Source organism: Lepidothrix coronata, unplaced genomic scaffold (genome assembly GCF_001604755.1).
Source record: "Lepidothrix coronata isolate B3197 unplaced genomic scaffold, Lepidothrix_coronata-1.0 Scaffold107, whole genome shotgun sequence".
NCBI classification, from domain to species: domain Eukaryota; kingdom Metazoa; phylum Chordata; class Aves; order Passeriformes; family Pipridae; genus Lepidothrix; species Lepidothrix coronata.
In genome coordinates this window covers 2,569,598-2,587,258 of record NW_016690287.1, presented here as the reverse complement: position 1 = coordinate 2,587,258, position 17,661 = coordinate 2,569,598, and the positions used below count along the sequence as shown (strand labels likewise).

The 17,661-nt window shown below is 40.3% G+C and overlaps 1 long non-coding RNA gene across 1 annotated transcript in view; it reads left to right on the top strand.

Annotated features, from left to right (window-relative positions):
- LOC108501785 overlaps positions 1-7,809 on the top strand; it is a 20,150-nt gene extending 12,341 nt beyond the window's left edge. Inside the window, exon 3 of the long non-coding RNA XR_001876282.1 lies at positions 7,656-7,809. This is a non-coding gene — a long non-coding RNA (uncharacterized LOC108501785). The remainder of the gene's footprint in view (positions 1-7,655) is intronic.
- Positions 7,810-17,661: the final 9,852 nt, after the last annotated feature.

Below are 17,661 nucleotides of genomic sequence, written 5' to 3'. Positions count from 1 at the left end.
AAAATGCCTCCACATTTGTTTTCTGGATGTAGAGGTTGTTTCCTGTCTTTCTTCTGAAACAAATACTTCTGGTGTCCATTCTAGTTATTTGAGCAGTATATATCACTCTTCTTTTTGCAGTTAAGTGGTACATGTATGTAAATGATATATATAATATATTCTTATTATTTACCATCAGCATACTGATGCAGGCTATATCATAACCCATTCCTTGCAGATTGCTGTTTCTTGAGCTGAAATCTTTCTTAAACCATTTAAGAGTTTTGTTCCATGGTTCCTACTCTTTTCAAGTAGACAGGAGAGAAGTATTTAGGCTGTGGGGGTAAAAGGCAGTATCTGAATGGTGAATTTCTTTTCATAGGGCAAGTATGCCTGTGGCAACATCAGTGGAGATGGAAATAGATGGTGGATAACTGCTTGACACTGAATGTAGGTTTGGTAAGAGCATTCCATGCTGAGTGAGGTGGGAGAGCAGCTCAGAGCAGAGACAGCCCAAACCATGTTCCTTTCCAAACCAAATGTGACAAAAATCTACTTTATAAGCAGTGATTTGTGCAAACAACCCAGGAATCCGTAGCTCATATGTGAGTTCAGCTTCAATTTTGAGCTCACGCTCATTGTCTTACAGCAAGCTGGTTTAGAACTCCTCATGCTTCCCAGGATTTGCATTAACATCCAGTGCTTGTTGTTGTGGCTTTTTTTTCCCTTGGACATTTGGATCTGGGACTGTGATTTGTGCTATTTGAGACAGGATATTTGGATCCAGACATAAAGTTTACATGTAGATTTAATCTGAGCTGTCTCTAGTTACGAGGACATGCAGAGGAAGAGAAATGGGGAGTAAAGAAGGTGACTAAATTCCCCAGTGTGTTCATGTTCAGCTTCATTTGTATTTGGACAGAGATTTGAAATGATTTTCAAGTTATTTAAACAGGCTGCCTCTTTATGTCTTAATCTAAACTGGACATCTTTCTAAATAGATGTTTTTAAAAGCCCTGCTATAAACTAATTATAAATTGCTGATGTGATGCAGGAATTCCTAATTCAGAATCAATGGCTTGTGGTATTTTACTGTTTCCACTGGATGATATACTGGTTAATCATTAAGATGATTAAGAGGAAGACATGAATGAAAGTAACTGCAGATGGTTCTTAAACTGCTGGAGTGCTACATTCAGATTTCAGATAGACCTCCAGCTGTTTATGTTCTCAGTATGCAAAGCAAAGGTTGCCCCACAATTAACTTTTACTGCAAGCACCCAGCCAAGACTTTGACCACACAAATGCCTACTAAGAAAATTTCTCCAGTATACCACTTCCTTTACATTTATGCCACGCTTCATTATAGGTGGTAAATAAACATTAGATAGCAAACAACCAGCAAGAGTCCTTTTGTCTACTACCCTACATAGGAATCATCTAACCTTAACAGGGAAGATGTGCTTTTGCAGTTCAACCAAGCTGGTAGTAGTCTTTCTATATTTGCTTTTCCTTAAGAAAATGCAGTTCATGCCCTTTCCCACTGAATAAATGGTTCTAATTATCTGAAACATTTCACATTTTTTCCAGTGTTTAATCACTGGCTTCCAAAAAGCCTGAACTTGGAACAGAGCCTTGAAATTCTGCATGACCACGACAGTTGCTCTTATCTGACTTAATCTTGCCCACCTCAGGGATAATTTACAGCTATTTGATCTGCTGTGTAAAATACATCCAAGGATAATGACCTATAGCCTCCTGCAGTCTCACTTGCTCACACAGGATATTCAAGGGTTGCTTTGGTTCAATTGAGAAATAATATTTTCTAAAAGTAGCCTCAGTGAAAGCCATTCCACCCAGGAAAGAAAGTCCTGACCCTCCATCTCTCCTGTGTACTTCGTGGGCCACTCTCAGCACTCCATGGGCAGCAAAAGCTTTCTGTGAGGGCACCTTTTGTCTGGGAGGAATCTTCGTCCACATTGAATTTTGGGAGTTGAATGGCCAATTTCTGCACAGGGCTCCTGGCTACTTGTTTTGGAAAGTCATTTTTACTGTGTGAAAGTATCAAAGTCTAACTTGGGATAATGCTGCTTCCTTAATAAAGATGCTTGCCAGGGTGGTAGAAAATAAAACAATTAAAAAAACCCCACATTACAGCCTATATCATTAACAACGTTCCTGAAAAAGGGAAACTACACTTAACTGAATGTCTGTGGGTTTTTCTAGTGCCTAAGGAGATTGAACTTTACTTGTTACTTGTTCAGGGTGGGGGAGGATCCTCAAACGAACACTTGGGTACAGTGTTTGTTGTGCTCCAGAAGTGGCTGCTTCTCAGTACTCTGATGGCTTCAGGCAAACTGGGGTTAATCATATACTCTGCAGAAAGTGGAAAACTGGTGGCCTCTCAGATGTTTGGGTTTGAAACTACTATTCACTCTGCACAAGACAAAAAAAGAAAGGTGTTATCCCAGGGAGGAATCCTTTTTGTTGTCGTTTTCTGCTATTAGCTGAATGACTTGATGTTCTGAGAAAGTTAACTCAGATGGACTTACGAAGATGAATGTGTAATTAGGGGTATAATCCACCTCCATATCTGAGAAACTGTGTAAAACCAGTGAGAAGGAGCTGTACAGCAACACTCACATGTGCCCCTTAAGCCTGATGCTGATAGTGACTCCTTGGCCGGAACCGTGTGAGCTTTTGAAGGCTTGTAATGGAAAGAGGAAGAAATGTCTCCTGACTGTAAAAATCTAGTTTACCCTCTACATCCATGATAAATTAACTGCTTTGTTAAAGTGACAGTTTACCCTGTTTGGATGCCAACAAAGGCAAAAAAATGTGAGCATGCCTGCCTGGCACAAAGCATGTGAGCAAGCCACATGCCTCTATGAACCTCTGGCTTGCTGTGCCGAGGCTAAATTCACAGAAATTCAGAATCTGAAATATGCCTAAGAATGTTTTGGATGCAGCATCAAAGCATGGACTTGATCACCGTCATCCATTCACAGTCTTGCAGAGTGTAGTAATGCATATTTTCCTGCTTATTCTTAGATTGACCCCTGAGAATTATTTTAACTCTTGCTGGGATCGGGGGAGCAGACAGGCTACACTAAAGCTTTGATATATTAGCTGATTAGAGCTTCTGGCAGCCTTCAGGATGGGGTTTCTCAGCAGCAAGTTCTCCAGAGTATTTCTGAGGGTAGGATTGCTGTTAAGTTTTTTTTCTTGATCACAGCCCTGCTCCTAGTAGAGTGTGTGAAACAAAGGTTCAAATGTTGGCATATTCTCCTATGGGATAGCAATATTCACAGTAGATAATTTCTCTATCTGAAATAAGCTACACAATTTATTTTTTTTTTCTGATCCATGCTGCATTCAGCTGAAGCATAATCTGTGATTACTAGTATGGTTATTAATGTTTCTGTACTACTTTTCCCAAGGTCACCCAAATTAATGTGAAAAGAAAAAAATCATAGAAGCTATGTGATTATTTTTCTATAAAAATAGGGTATCAAGAATTCAGAAATCAGGAATTCCTGATACCTCAGATGCCTGAGTTAGAAGTATAGTCATTGCTCAGCTCTGATACAGTCTTTGTAGAAAGTTTAACATCTGAATTTCGTCCAAAAGCGCTAATTCTCGCCAATGACTGTAGAAGAATCCTGCTGTACCTAGGTTCTTAAATTTGATACTTAAATTTGGATGGGATTAGTTCCCCTCACAACTGCTAGCACCTTTTGGGGCTTACTTCTGTTCCTCAAAAGCTTTTAAATCTTTGATAGAAAGATAACTGTAGTGGTTTGGTTTTTTTCCTCACCCTTTTTGGAACTGGATATGGACCTTACTGGGGTACACTGGTAAACCACTGGGAGGCTATCAAGAAATAGTATCTTTAAGACAGTTTAAAATAGATTCAGAGTAACCAAAATGCAGAAGATGCAGTGTATCCTTTCGCCAGTCCCAGAACATGTGCAGGTTAATCCAGCGATGTAAAATAATGCTCTTCATTGCACGTGTGATATTAGGTTTAAGGAAATTTGAAGAGGGGCTAAGAGATTTTAAAATAATCTTTTGCTCCCTGCAGTAGTTAATTACAAGCTGTGAGTGCTGGTTTCTCTCCAGTGCTTCTGCTAAAGAAGGTGAAAAATTTCTTTCTCTCACCTAGCTAAGCAAGAGAGCTGGGATCCTGAGATGTGTAAGATCTTTTTGGCTTCCAGTGGAGATGCTGCAGCTGAGCAAAAGTTCCTTTCCACCTCCTGGCTGTATACTCCGTATTACAATATGTCACTAACATTTATGCAGGTATTCACACTGTTACCATCTCTTGCTGCTGTTCTCAGAGTCCCACCTACAGACTTTTAGAGGAAGAAACATTTCCTTTCCACCTTCTTTCATGCCCCTTTAGCAATTTGGTCCCCACCACAGGCATGGCTGAGTTGCTTACCCCTGCCTTCCCAGCCCTTGGAGCCACATCCAAGCACTGTCCCATGAAGCTGCCACTTCATTCCCACCCCTTCTACACCAGAATACCAAGCCACAGGAGAGGCTGCTGCCTCTTAACTGTATTTTTTACTCTCTTAGCTGTATTTACTCCCTTAACTGTGTTTTTCGTGTGGTTAGGAGGGAGAAGAAGGAGGAGCAGCCCAGACAAGATGACCTTGGTGCTTCCTCTGCCCTATTCTGTGGGTTCAAAAGGCTCTGGAGTCCCTGGGTGAGGATCAGTTGCTATGGTGTGATAAGGTGTGCACGCGGCCACTGTGCTGCATTTGTCATTTAATTTCTGTACCTTTGATTGTCATGATGATGTAGAAGGCTAAACCCATATGCAGCTCGTGCTAAGTTATGGGTTGATGAGATTTAGAGGGAATTAGTATCCTCCAGCTGCTCATTTGTGGAGAAAAAAAGAAAAGGAAGAGAAATTATGAAAACTCTTGCTTACTTGTAGCAGTACTTAAAATATCGAGGCTTCTGAAATAAATCCTTTGCCCAAAGGAGTCTTAAATGTACTGAGCCTGGAATATTTATTTACACCTCCTCTGAGCCTGTCAAGGTCGGCCAAGTAGAGACCACAGAAAGTATCAAGCAGAGAATATAATGAAATCTAATTATTCCAAAAACTTTATCAGTCCAGAAAACACATGTAGGAAACCTGTAAATGGGGGGCAATTAAACACAAGTATCAGCAAAAAAAAGTTAATTCGACGCTGGAAAGTATCTTACGGCGAATGCCCAGTGTAGGCTGAAAATAAACAAGTGATCTATGAAACGGGAAATACGAGCAATGAGAAGACGATTGTGTTACATCTTCAGGCTCCCGTGTGTAACCCAATCCTTAAAAACCGATCCAACATTGCCACCTGCAGGTCGCTTTGGTGAGGAGCTGGAGGGGCCACGGCAGCCTGCCCGGTGAGGGGGACACGGGCACAAGCGTGGAAGTGGGATGGGAATGTGCCCTGGTACAGCCCGAGGGCGGGGCATTAGCCAGCACGAATGCGTGGTTATATTCTTCAAACGCAAAATGTAGCGCTGCTTTGAGAAGCTGATAATTAAAACACTCTTCCTGTTATAAAAATGCCCGTTTCACTGATTTAAGAGAGAGGAATTCATTAATCATGGAATCATTCAATCAGTCAGGCTGGAAAAAGACCTTTAAGGTCATTGAGCCCAACCATTACCCAGCACTGACAAGCCCACCACTAAGCCATGTCCCCAAGTGCCATATCTGAATGGTTTTTAAATCCCCCCAGGGATGGTGACTCCACCACTTCCCTGGGCAGCCCATTCCAGGGCTTGAGAACCCTTTCCATGAAGGAATTTTTCCTAATATCCAGTCTAAACCTCCCCTGGCACAACTTGAGGCTATTTCTTCTTGTCCTTGGGACGAGAGACTTGTTGCTTGGGAGAAGAGACTGACCCCCACCTGCCTACAACCACCTTTCAGACAACAGTCTTGGTGATCCAGCTAAATTTCTCTTTATAGTTTCAACTATTTGGAGTCACTCACCACTCTCTTTTGCAGTGTATGTTTCTCAGTAGCTTCATTTATTTCCCTGGCTTATACTTGCAGAGAATTTTGGCCTCAGGTGAGTTACACCAGAAGAGAATTTCCCAGTTATTGGCAGGTCTCTGGTTGAGTGCAGTCACTGATCATTTTTAAAAATTATGTTCAAGGGGAACCTATACTTCAACAAAGAGTGAGTTTAGCTGATATGTATGTTTATTCAGTGATATTGTATTTAAATGCAGATATTAAATAATTGTTTCTGTTTCTTCATAGTTTCTTTCACTAGTCATACATTCTGATTGTAGTGCACACATTAGTTCTATGCCTTCATTCCTGTGAATGAAATACAAGAATGAACAGTAAAATAAAATTGTTATAAACCAAAAGAAAATGCTTCACTGGTACACTATACACACATACACACACACATATATATATAAATATAAAACCTGTTATGTATGTGTTCATGCCTACAAAGAAGCCAAAATAAGAGGATGATGATGCATCTAAACACTCCAGATTCAAGAATTGGGCACCACTGAATTAGTTTGTGTTCAGTTTGTGCAAGTGCTGGGTTCACTTGAGAGAGACATTAGAAGATGCAGTGTATAGTATCCTGCTGCTTTTCAGAAGGCTGCATTCCCTCCTTGGGGTGTACAGAGAAATTAATAAATACACATAATGTGTTGATTTCACTGAAACTCTGCCTTCTATGAAGACAAGCTGGGAGAATTGAGGTTGTTCAGCCTGGAGAAGAAAAGTCTCCAGGGAGACCTTACAGCACCTTCCAGTACCTAGAGGGGCCTACAGGAAAGCTGAAAAGGGACTTTTTACAAGGGCATGTAGTAACAGGGCATGAGGGAATGGCTTTAAACTGTGAGAGGGTAGGGTTAGATTACATATAAGGAAGAAACTCTTTACTGTGAGGGTGGTGAGACACTGAAACAGGTTGCCCAGAGAAGCTGTGGACTCCCCATCTCTGGATGGGGATCTGAGCAACCTGGTCTAGTGGAAGGTGTCCCTGACTGTGGCAGGAGGGTTTTGGAACTAGATGATCTTTAATGTCCCTTCCAACCCAAACCATTCTATGATTCTATGACTTCTTTCAGCTGAAGGTCTGGAATGTGGCATAAAAATCCATATTGCTTGGCAAGTGTTTTATAGACAAGATTTTTCTTCTGAAATGAGCAAATGAAGCAGATGGAAAGCTTGCAGAGCGTGTTGCCTGGATGCAGGATGACAAGTGGTCAGCTGCAGCAGGAGAGCTGCTGGTGGGAAAAAAAGCTGAGCTGCAAAGGTGATCAGTGCCATCTCTGTCAGTGAGCACTATAAAAGCAACCAAGAAGTTCTTGCAGTATTACATACACATGGCTCTTTTAGGAAAAATTAAGGTAGAAATTTGTCCTATTCTGCCCTATGGGTGACAGCCTAATGTTATATAGTCCAAGGAGGGCTGGAAAAGCTGAGAAACTCATCCTTATTCTGCCATGTTGGCAGTAAAAGCAGCATGTCTCATTTCTTTCTGAATTAGCTCTCACTCCTGTAAAAAGTTCTGCACAACTTCCAAGTCCATTATTTTTCTTAGATGAAAGTCTTATAACAATATATGGCATATACCTTCTATATTTGAGAAATATTAATTAAGTGGATTTATTTTTTGCTCTTATTTCAGATGCAGCTGGAAATGGGAAAGGGTGTGTGCAAGAAGGGAAGAACTATATTTCCAACACTATATTTTAATCTAAATGTAATACTGGATTTCTCCACCTTGAGGAGCTTCAAGGCTTCTTTTTTTTTTTTTAACACATCATTCCTCAAAGAACATAGAGGTTGTAGGTTATGCTAAATGAAATTAGTGATGCTGAAACTATCCATTGCAATGTGTTGTGAAAAACATGTACTTCAAGTAAGTGTTTTGGACTTACAAGCATGTGGGACAAAATGAGAATGAACTGGAAAACCTCCTTCTAAAATAATTGAGAGCCTCAGAATTACTTGGTGTTCTTCTTTCTATTCTCTCTGGCTAGTTTCAACCATGATATTTGTATTGAGATTCTCTCTGGGATTTGGAATATTTCTTGCCTTATTTCAGAGCAAAGACATCAGATGTATGCTGTACCATTTGCAGCTGTATGTTATGTTGTGTATGATATGCTCCAATCAGACTGTAGGGTGTTTTTAGAATTGGGCTCCTGAAACCTCATAACTCTCTTAATTTTTCTCTCTCTTCTATCCTGGAAGGCTGTGTTGTGCCCATATCCTAGTTACATCACCACAGGCCAAGGAGAAGCAAATGGGGCCGTGCTCTTGCTTCAGCCTCTGCTTTAGAGTTTTGCTTCTGCTGCATTCTGTGAACTGTGATGTGTAAACTTCTGTTGGCCATAAATCCCCAGTCCTGTCAGAATGAAGGCAGATCATAAAAGGGAAAGGAAAGGTAGGATGCATATTAATGTTTTTAAGCTTTGCTGAAGACATCTGGCCTGCGGTGATTTGCTTAGAAGAGGATGAATTGTAATGCAAACTCAGAAAGAAGGGGGATCCTTTAATGACAAGTGTCGAGTGTACAGGAAATGTATTGTTTATAAGAGCCAGTGGAATCAAAACAGAATTATAAAACCTTTCCAAGATATCCCTGATGCTTCAAAATGCTTTAGAGAAATCTATTATGTTTGGAGAATTTCCCCAGCAGGAATCCTTCACGTAATAGAGTTTTTTCTGCAATGTCTTCTGTTTTAATAAAGAACTTCTTTGAAATCCAAAGTTACAGTGAATTAAGTGAAGGCTACACTGTGTTGTTTTGCCAGCAAATAGACTGGTTTGTGTTAAATGACTGTGTTTGTGCCCTGTAGTGAAAGTTCCACGTTCCGACTTTTTTGTTGCAGATGGACATCAATATGAACCCATAACTTTATTCCTGTGGATGAACACCTGCAGCCCCACAGCCCTACTACCTTAGGAGGGACTCACTAACCCCAGGCATCTCCCTGGTGAGCTGGAGGCTGGAATAGAGATATCCAAGCTAGCAGACCTTCCAGCCAGCGTGAACTTCCAACGTGGCTCTGAATGCAGCCCAGCCATTTTTTGGGAGTGTGGTGCTGAGACTAATACACCTGCTCCAGAAGAGTCTCTGGCTGTGGGTCCTGCAGATGTACCTGGGGACAGATTGGTAAAGTGAACCAGTGTTACCCTGAATGGTAACACTGGACTGATTGAATATTCTATTAACAGCAGCACTCGCTCGTTTTGAAAATGAAGTACAGAGAATGGAAAATTGCTGATTGCAGAATACATGGAGGTCAACTATTACAGTCTTTGTATGAAATAAATATTGGATACTAACAAATAAGTGATGTTAGACTGAAAAATGTTAGAAGACTTTGGCTTTTTGTTCTGAGAACGTGTTTTTGTAGAGCGTCAGATAGGAAGGCTACGGTATATGTTTTAAAATAAGGCTTTGTTTTTCTCCATTCCAGCTAGAAATTTTTTGAGAATCTGAGATTAAATGCCAAGGCTGTCAGGAAAGTAGTTGTGTTGTTGGGAGTGCCAAGGAGAGTCCTGTCTGGCAGCAGGAGCTGTATTTTCTAAAAGTCTTTTTCTGAAGGAGATTCAGGACAGCTGAATTCCTTTATTTTTTTCATCTCTGTAACTAACTGTTTGTGAGACCTAGAGTCATAAGCAAATAAAATGTTCAGTTCCATAAGTCAAAATCCCCAAAAGGCAGAAGGAGAGGGATCAAAATTTTTCTACTTGGTAGCAGTGGTTTTGGATTGCTTGCTGCTTTCGATTTAGGCTTGCTTCCGAACAAAACATAAATTTAAGACAACAAAGGAAAAGAAGATTGAAATAGCAAAAACTTTTCAACAGTTTGAGATATTTTTTCAGGGTTCAGTGAAAAGATCTAAATCTCTCCTTGTAAGGCACATTTTTCATCATGTTTCTTTAAAGCCTCCCTTCCACAATCAGCTAATTACAATTAGAAGTGATGGGAAGGGTCACTCTCAGCAGTTGCTAACTGCAGCTAATCCATTACAGAAGGGGAAGAAGTATCTCATCCAGCTGATACAGGAAAGAGCTTTTAAAGAGTTAGATCATATTGCCCAGACAAGAACTTGGCTATGATGGTGCATTTAGCACCCCAATCTTAATGGATGAGCTATGGAATGTTTACTAATCATGTGAGTAATTAGGAAATTGGTTCTATGTCTCATCAGAAGTTAAAAAAAAAAGAGAGAAAAGGAAGGAAGATGTGAGTACCTGCCCATGTATGACTAAATCAGTTGTATCCATTGCATATTTTCTCACTTTTTTGGGAGCACCTGCTCAGGATCCTTTTCGTGGTCACAACTTTTCTGCTAACCAAGCTGCAGAATTATTATCTGCAGCACACTTGCAGGTGCTTACTTGAAAGTGGTTGGTAAACCCTAAGCAGAGATTTAATTGGACACTTGGATAGCACAGCCCTTCTGCACATCACCTGTGTTTATTACCTTGATTACAACTGTATTGAGACACCACTTCCGAATAAGAGCCTTTTCCCGGATGCAGTGGGGATTTCTGGGTGCTGCTAGTCTTCCATGAAGGAGGGTCTGACCGGTGTTTGGGAGCTCTGTGGTGTTTGGGAGCAAGAAATTGCTGTTGGACCTGTGTATGCATCTCTCCTTGAAGGCTGATCCCAGGAGCAGCCTCCCATAGGGATCTGGCTGGGTTGAGCCATGTGGTCCTCGTTGCATTGAAGGCTCTCACATGCCCTGAGAAAGCCCCACACCCAAAACACGTTGCACAAAGACAGCCCCTACCCAGAGTATCTGGATTTGCAGTGAAGCAGAAGGGGCTACAGATGGTAGCCTACAAGAAAAAGGTGGCAGGGGAAGCAGAAAGAAACAACAAGCACCTCTACTGTTGGAGGCAGCCCCTGCATTTACTATGGTGCACCTAAGCTCCCACTGTTTGTCTGCCTTCAGGCTTCTCACATTTGCTGCTGAATACAGGCACCAGATTTTTTCACTTTCCATGGGTTTCTCCCAGGCTGCTTATGTTCAACTGTGTTTGGGGTTTCTCTGAAGGATGGAAAAGCATTGCTGTTTACTGGGAAGGGCTGAGAGAGGATCTCGTCATCCTCGCTGCTTGAAATCTCATGAGGTCCCTTTCCATAGCCATGGTTACTTTTTATTAACCCATAGACAGCATTACATTATAATAATAAGACTGAGTGCTGATGCAGGCTGAAATCAGGGATCACTGAAGTTAAAGCTGTGAATGCTGACATAATGCTGCTTCTCTCTGCATAGTTTTAGTTACACAGCCTGATAGCATTTCCATTTTGCCTCTGCCCCCCAGGTAATCAATAAGCTCTCTACCACCTTGAATAATTGCAATTAATTTTTCAGACCCTCAGAAAGGGAGGTGGGGGAGGATCTCTCCTCTGCTGTGTGCCATGGTGCAGCTGCACAGAGGCTGGGTCAGCAGAAGCTGATGCTTTACCAACTCCACCCCGTCTGCAGCCCATTGGGATTTTAGCCAAAATTTAGCCATCGTGGCTTAAACGCCAATCACAGCCCCGGCATTTTTTTCTCCTTTGCTTTCCTCAGATGGGGCTAAAAGCAGGAAGCTGTTTCATTTTGAGTGTCCCAGTTATGCTGATGGGTTAATTGTAGGCATTTGTAGGAGAATGAGGGAGCAAGCACCCATCTGTAGGCACTACTGCCTTTCTAGGGTCCTACACAGTTTGTTTATGCTGCAAGACAAGGTGGCCTCACTCAACCTCACAGGCTTGTCTCGGTGAGTCTGACTCATGTTAGTGACGTGCTATTTCATTTATTTTAGAGAAATGTGTATTAATCACCGTGTTAACTCTGCTGTTAAGGAGAAAAACCACACCTTAGGGGTTATCTAGATTTATATGTTTTTAAACTTTCATGTGACTCAACCCAGGAAGTATTGTGGATGTTGTTTGTGGTTTTTGTGGTACTTATACTGCATGATATATTTGGCAGGATGAGGAGCAGAAATGACCTTTGAAATGTCACAAGCAGCTAAAAATGATACTGAACTAATTTCCTTTCACACTTAGTACTTCTGAAAAATAAGGAGAATTTGTTTAAACTCGGTGGCCCAGTCATACTATGTGTTCCAACACACATTTATCTCTGAATGGGAGACTTGATTTTCTTCTTATAAATTTAGATTTAAGCAAGCCAAATAATAGGCTAGGTTAAAAATGCCAACTATTTTCCAAAGAAAATTTCTCTGCCTGCACAAGAAAAAATTACCTTTTTAACTTCCAGTGTAGGGCAACCAAAACACTTTGATGGGTACTTTGCATTTAATTTATTTTTTTTTTTGTATAAAAAGTGTGATGAGTTCTTTGTATTTTGACTTGTCTTCATAACAGCAAGGTATTTTCAAAAGCTCTATAGTATCTTTAGTTCTCCTCTTTCCAGCTTTTGAAGGTTATGTAACTTATTGTCACACTGCTACAGCTTTTCCTGTTTATTTTGCTATCTGTCATGTCAAACAGCATGAAATCCAGTGTTTGCCTGCTCTGTATAGGGTTGGGCTTTGAGCCTCTGTGGACAGGAGGAGCACAGCTTCTCTAGTACCTCAGAGATTAAATTACTTTTTCTTACTCCTGAGAAATCAGCAAAACATTTCTTTGAATGAACAATGAGTTTGCAATGTTAGATAAATATATGAATATTCTGTGATTTTCCTCATGATGGAAATTTATATTCTTTTATATTTCATTTATATTCTTAAGACATACAGAGTGTTACTGTGTAGGGAGGGGAGAGGGAAGGTTGTTTTACTTACTTCTGGAAAAAAAGCTAAATAGAGTTTATTTGGGTTTTTAATTTTTTTTTTCTGTGTGTGCTTCTAAGGCACATTATTGTCACAAGAAATAGTTAGTGTGTTCCTCTCTGAGCCTAAATCAGGAGCAACTCCATTTGAGTCAGCATTACTATCTAAATTTAAAAGGAATTAAAAAGAGCTCCACAAACAACAAAATAAACTAAACCCAAACCTCCTCTCTTCTGATTTTTAAAAGCAGTTGTTGATATTACTGAGATTTCAATTCCCAAACTCAAGGGTGCTTTGGAAAGTGTGGGTTTCACAGTCCCCTAATGAATTAGACCTGTGCGTGTTGGGGTTTTTTGTAGGTTTTATTTTGGGGGGGGAGTTGGGGGTGGGGGGTGGTTTTTTTGGTGTGGTTTGGTGGTTTTGGTTTGGTTTGTTTATTTGTTGGGGTTTTTTTCCCCTGTAATAATGTCACTGGTGGGAGCAGACGCTAAAATCTTTCTATGGAATTTAAATTCTGCACTAAAATCTTTGTCGGTGTATCAGTAAAACTTAAAAAATATTCTCCCTCCATAGCATGTCTCCTTAGACATGTGCATAAACCTTCCTTGACAGTGAGGTGGTGAACCCTCTCTGATCAGTACAGGACGAATCTCAGCCTCAGGGTGAAGGGACTGGAAGGGCTCCATGCTGTCAGTGGAGTGCTTGCCCCGCACGAGAGCCCATTAAACCCCTCCCTGATGGCTTACTAAACTCTGATGATACTTAATTAATAAAAAAATAAAATGTAAATGGATGTGTCTGCCTGCAGTGAGACACGTGGTAATACCCTGCTGTCCACAGCGAGGTGTTGGTAAACACTGCCTGCCTTACCTCTGAATATGCCATGGTAAAAGTCACATAAATAATAATAATAATAATTAAAAATCTGCCTTGCTTGCCCTCAATCAAGAGTGTAAAATGACCATTTAATCTTTGGGATTTATATTTACTAAGATGCTTAAAAATGGCAAGTCATAAGTTTTGATAATATAGTATTTGTGCAATGCACATTTATGTAACGTTTAATTTTAAAATATCACAATAACTGGTCTCAGTGATGTTACTACAGTGTCTGAAGATTACTGTGGTTTTGGTGTATCTGGGTTTTTAGTGGTACTTATACTGCATTGGGGTTTTTTGGTGGTGTTTTGTTTCTGTTTTTTTTTTTTCTCTCTATCTTAATTGGAGCTATTTCTTTGCCAGAAATCTTTCTCTTTTTAGCATTACCTCCCATTAAAGTTAAAAGCAGATTTACAGCAATAGAAATCTGTTTAACTCCAGAACAGAAAATTGAAAGTCTCATACTTTCGATTGCCACACCGTGGCAATGTTTCAGAGAATTTAGCCGAAGTGCTGACAGAGTTGTTGAGCCCCAGCTCGGCTGGTGGTGGAGCATTTCCCTGTAACCCTCTGTACTCTACATAATTCAGTGTGGCCGGGACAAGCACCTGTGTCAAGAGGCAGGAGGAACACCCTGAGATGCTGGGGCAGAGAATTGCAGTGGTTCGTGGTGAGGATAGGGTAGAGGGATTTGATTATATTTTTTTAAATTCTCGTCTTTTTAACTGGGGTGGGAGACACCAGCACTGCTGTTCTCTGACCTCTTCACGTTCTCTTCAAGATTGGTTTTTTATCCCTGTGTCTTACTCAATGCATTTATTTTTCTGTAGGGGAAATCAGAACTGTTATTTCTGGAAGTGAAAAATGGGCAGAATGGCACACTTGCCTGTTTCTCTCCCATTTACATCCAAATATTCTGTAATGCAAAACCAATATATCAGTAAGATTCTGAATTGCAATAAGGTTGTCAACCATCTTCCGTGTTACTGGGTTTTTTTCATAAAGTAATCAATTTGTTCACACACATACTGTCTTAGCCTCTCAGTGCAATGGGAACTTGTGGCTGTTGGAAGCTTTATTCCAGTAAATGCCTGTGAAGGAGTAAATGCCAACATAATTTCTCCAATTTACCATATTTGACAAAGACCAGAAATAGGACACAGCCAAACCCTGGATCCTGCTTGCTTCATGCTCAGTCAGAATGTTGTAGCTGAGGCAGCTATCTCTATATTTCCTCAGCATCCATACTTCCTTGAAGAATTATTCCGTATTTAAATATTAGAGTGAAAAATAAAATTAATTAGATGGACTTTTGCTAATTCCTGGGATTATGTTTTGATATTGTGCCTGGTAATTGTTGGATGTCAGGTTATATACCAGCTTTTTGAAGGTCAGTATAAAGGAGCTGGAATTTGAGGTTGATGGAAAAGTGATATTTAGGGAAAATTGTTACTGATTAGTGCACACTGCTGCCCCACGTAATGACATACAGTTGTGGATATATGAAGTTAAAGATGTCTTTCCCTTTTCCTGGATCTGGTCCCTTTTCCTTCTTCTTTTGCTTAATCTTGAGGTGGAGCCCTGGGGCTCTGAAAACACACTGCCCTGGCTGGACTCTCCATCAGGTAAAACTACCCAATACGCACTGGCCAGGACCCTGGGCTAACTAGGCAATTTGTCAGCTATGAAACTGAGCCCTAAAGAGAGATTAATAAAGTGTGCAGGTACTGAGCACACCTCTGCATAGAGTACCTGCTTATGCAGTTTATCCCCTGCAGAACTGATGTGGAGTAACACAGGCAGAAAAGGAGAGTGCAAGGTATGGTATGAACAAGAACATGGTATGGCATGTGAAGCTGCTGCAGTGCTTCTGCCTATAAGAGAAGTAAGAACAAAGTTTAAGAGAACTGAAGCTTTTTTTCTGGCCATATCCCTCCATTTCTTTACCATAATAAATAAGGGAAAAAAAGGATTCGAGGCCTTCAAACTTGTACTCTGTGGTGTGGAAGATTATGCTCAATATTCAGCTCTATTTTCACCCACAAACAAGGTCCAGGGGGACATTATGGCTGCTGCTGTGAGAAGATCTATACTGTCAGTGTCAATTTGTGTAGCACTTGGTGAATGGGTTGTACATCCATGCCCTGGTGTATTTGTGTTCCTTCTGTACCAAGTAGTCTAGTGTATCTCCTTGCCCCATCCCTCTAATTTTAAAGGCATATCTCTGAATGTCCCTCTCAACCCATGGAATAACCTGAGCAATAGGAATTAATAGATGTTTCCCACCAAAACATAAAAGATACACCTTTGAAATATTACCAAGTTTGCACAGGCATACTTTAGCAGCTATTAGTTTCCAATGACATTCATGTACCTGAGGGGATCTTAAGTTCATTGAAGGGTTTTCCTTAAACACTGTAAGATATTAAGCAATAGAGTTATCTTTGATGCCAATTTAATTAATTTTGCTTTGAGACACTGATGTATTCAGAAGGCTACCACAGATATTACACGTGCACTGTATTTCTTATAGCTAGTCTAATTTAGTGTGCTGCTTGTATTGATTTTTACCGTGGCAAAATAGAGTCAGACAATAATGCATGGATTTGGAAAAGCTTTAGAGTTCATAAACATTGGCACATTCATATTTGACTTTGTCAGCAAAGGAAAAGTAGTTCAAACAGAGGTGCAACGATGCATTCACTGCTTTGGGAGCCTCTAGTTCAGAACTTGACATTGATAAACTGTTATAATTAATTCTTTCCATTTAATGAGATGGCTTACACTATCAGCAAATGTGAGCTTTGATGTCAACATATTATATTGACCATCTTCCTATATTAATTAGAACATGCCTTGATGGAGTCTTTCTGTATAGAAGACCAAAAAAGAAATGCAGTGAAATTTGTTTTTGTGCTCAGCCAGCTACAGATACTGAGGCAGTTTGTGCATGCTTACCCAGAGTCAGAGAATGTTTTTTGGTGATAAAGCAGAAGGAATTGGGAAAGTGGAGTTTTTGGCTCTGTTCCTGGATTTGTCATTTAGTCAGGCGAGTCATTAGACACAGTTTGACTCCAGCTTACCTATCTGTTTACTGGAGATAGTAAGATTTTCCTGTTAGGGAGAGGGATTTTAAGGCTTAATTAATTAATATGGTGAAGCTCTTTGCCACACCAAAATGAAAGTCAAAATATTGCTCAGTGTGGGTTAAAGTGCATGAAAACAAAGTGTTATCTGATAGTCCTTTAATTTTATGCATTTTTACTGAAAATTAAAGTAACTTGATTACATTGATGCTAACATTCAAATATTTTAGAGTTATTGGAGAGCTTGTACTGAAAATGAATACCATGACAGTTTACAGATTTGCTTGTAAAGGACTAAGAATAGCTGGTTAGCAATGCTGTTCTCCTCTGCTGATTTTACTTTGCAAGTGCAGAGAAAGTGCCAGAAAAATAAAGAATTGGAGGATGTTTTGACATTAACAGACACTAATAAGTGGTACTCAGTGGAGCTGCAAAGTAAAGTGATTAAGTAGGTCAGTTTACTTAAAGAATATGGAGTAAAAATAAGCTAAAACTGATGTGTAAATAAGTAGAAAGCATAAAATCCATAGAAGACACCAATATTTGTAAAGGCAGATAACCCCCTGGTGATGACAAAAGAGGAGCACTCTTAACACAAAAGAGACAGTTTGGCAAAAGAGGGTATTTGAAATATGTTTATTGGATTCCCACAATAGTGTAGGTGAGGAGAAGGGGCAAAAGCAAGTACTTCAGCAGCTGGCAGTGATTGATCTCAACCTCACACTGCTATGTCTGGTGCCACATCAGGCTACTGCAGCACCTGTGTCTCATATGAAATCTGGAGGATTTGATTGTGTTGCTATCAGGCAAGGGTTTTGCTTACTCCTGAGACTACCTGCCAGACTCTTGCCTGATGCTGGTTTTTGGATGAGGATTTTCTCAGAGTAAGCATGACCTTAAATATCCATCTGTATG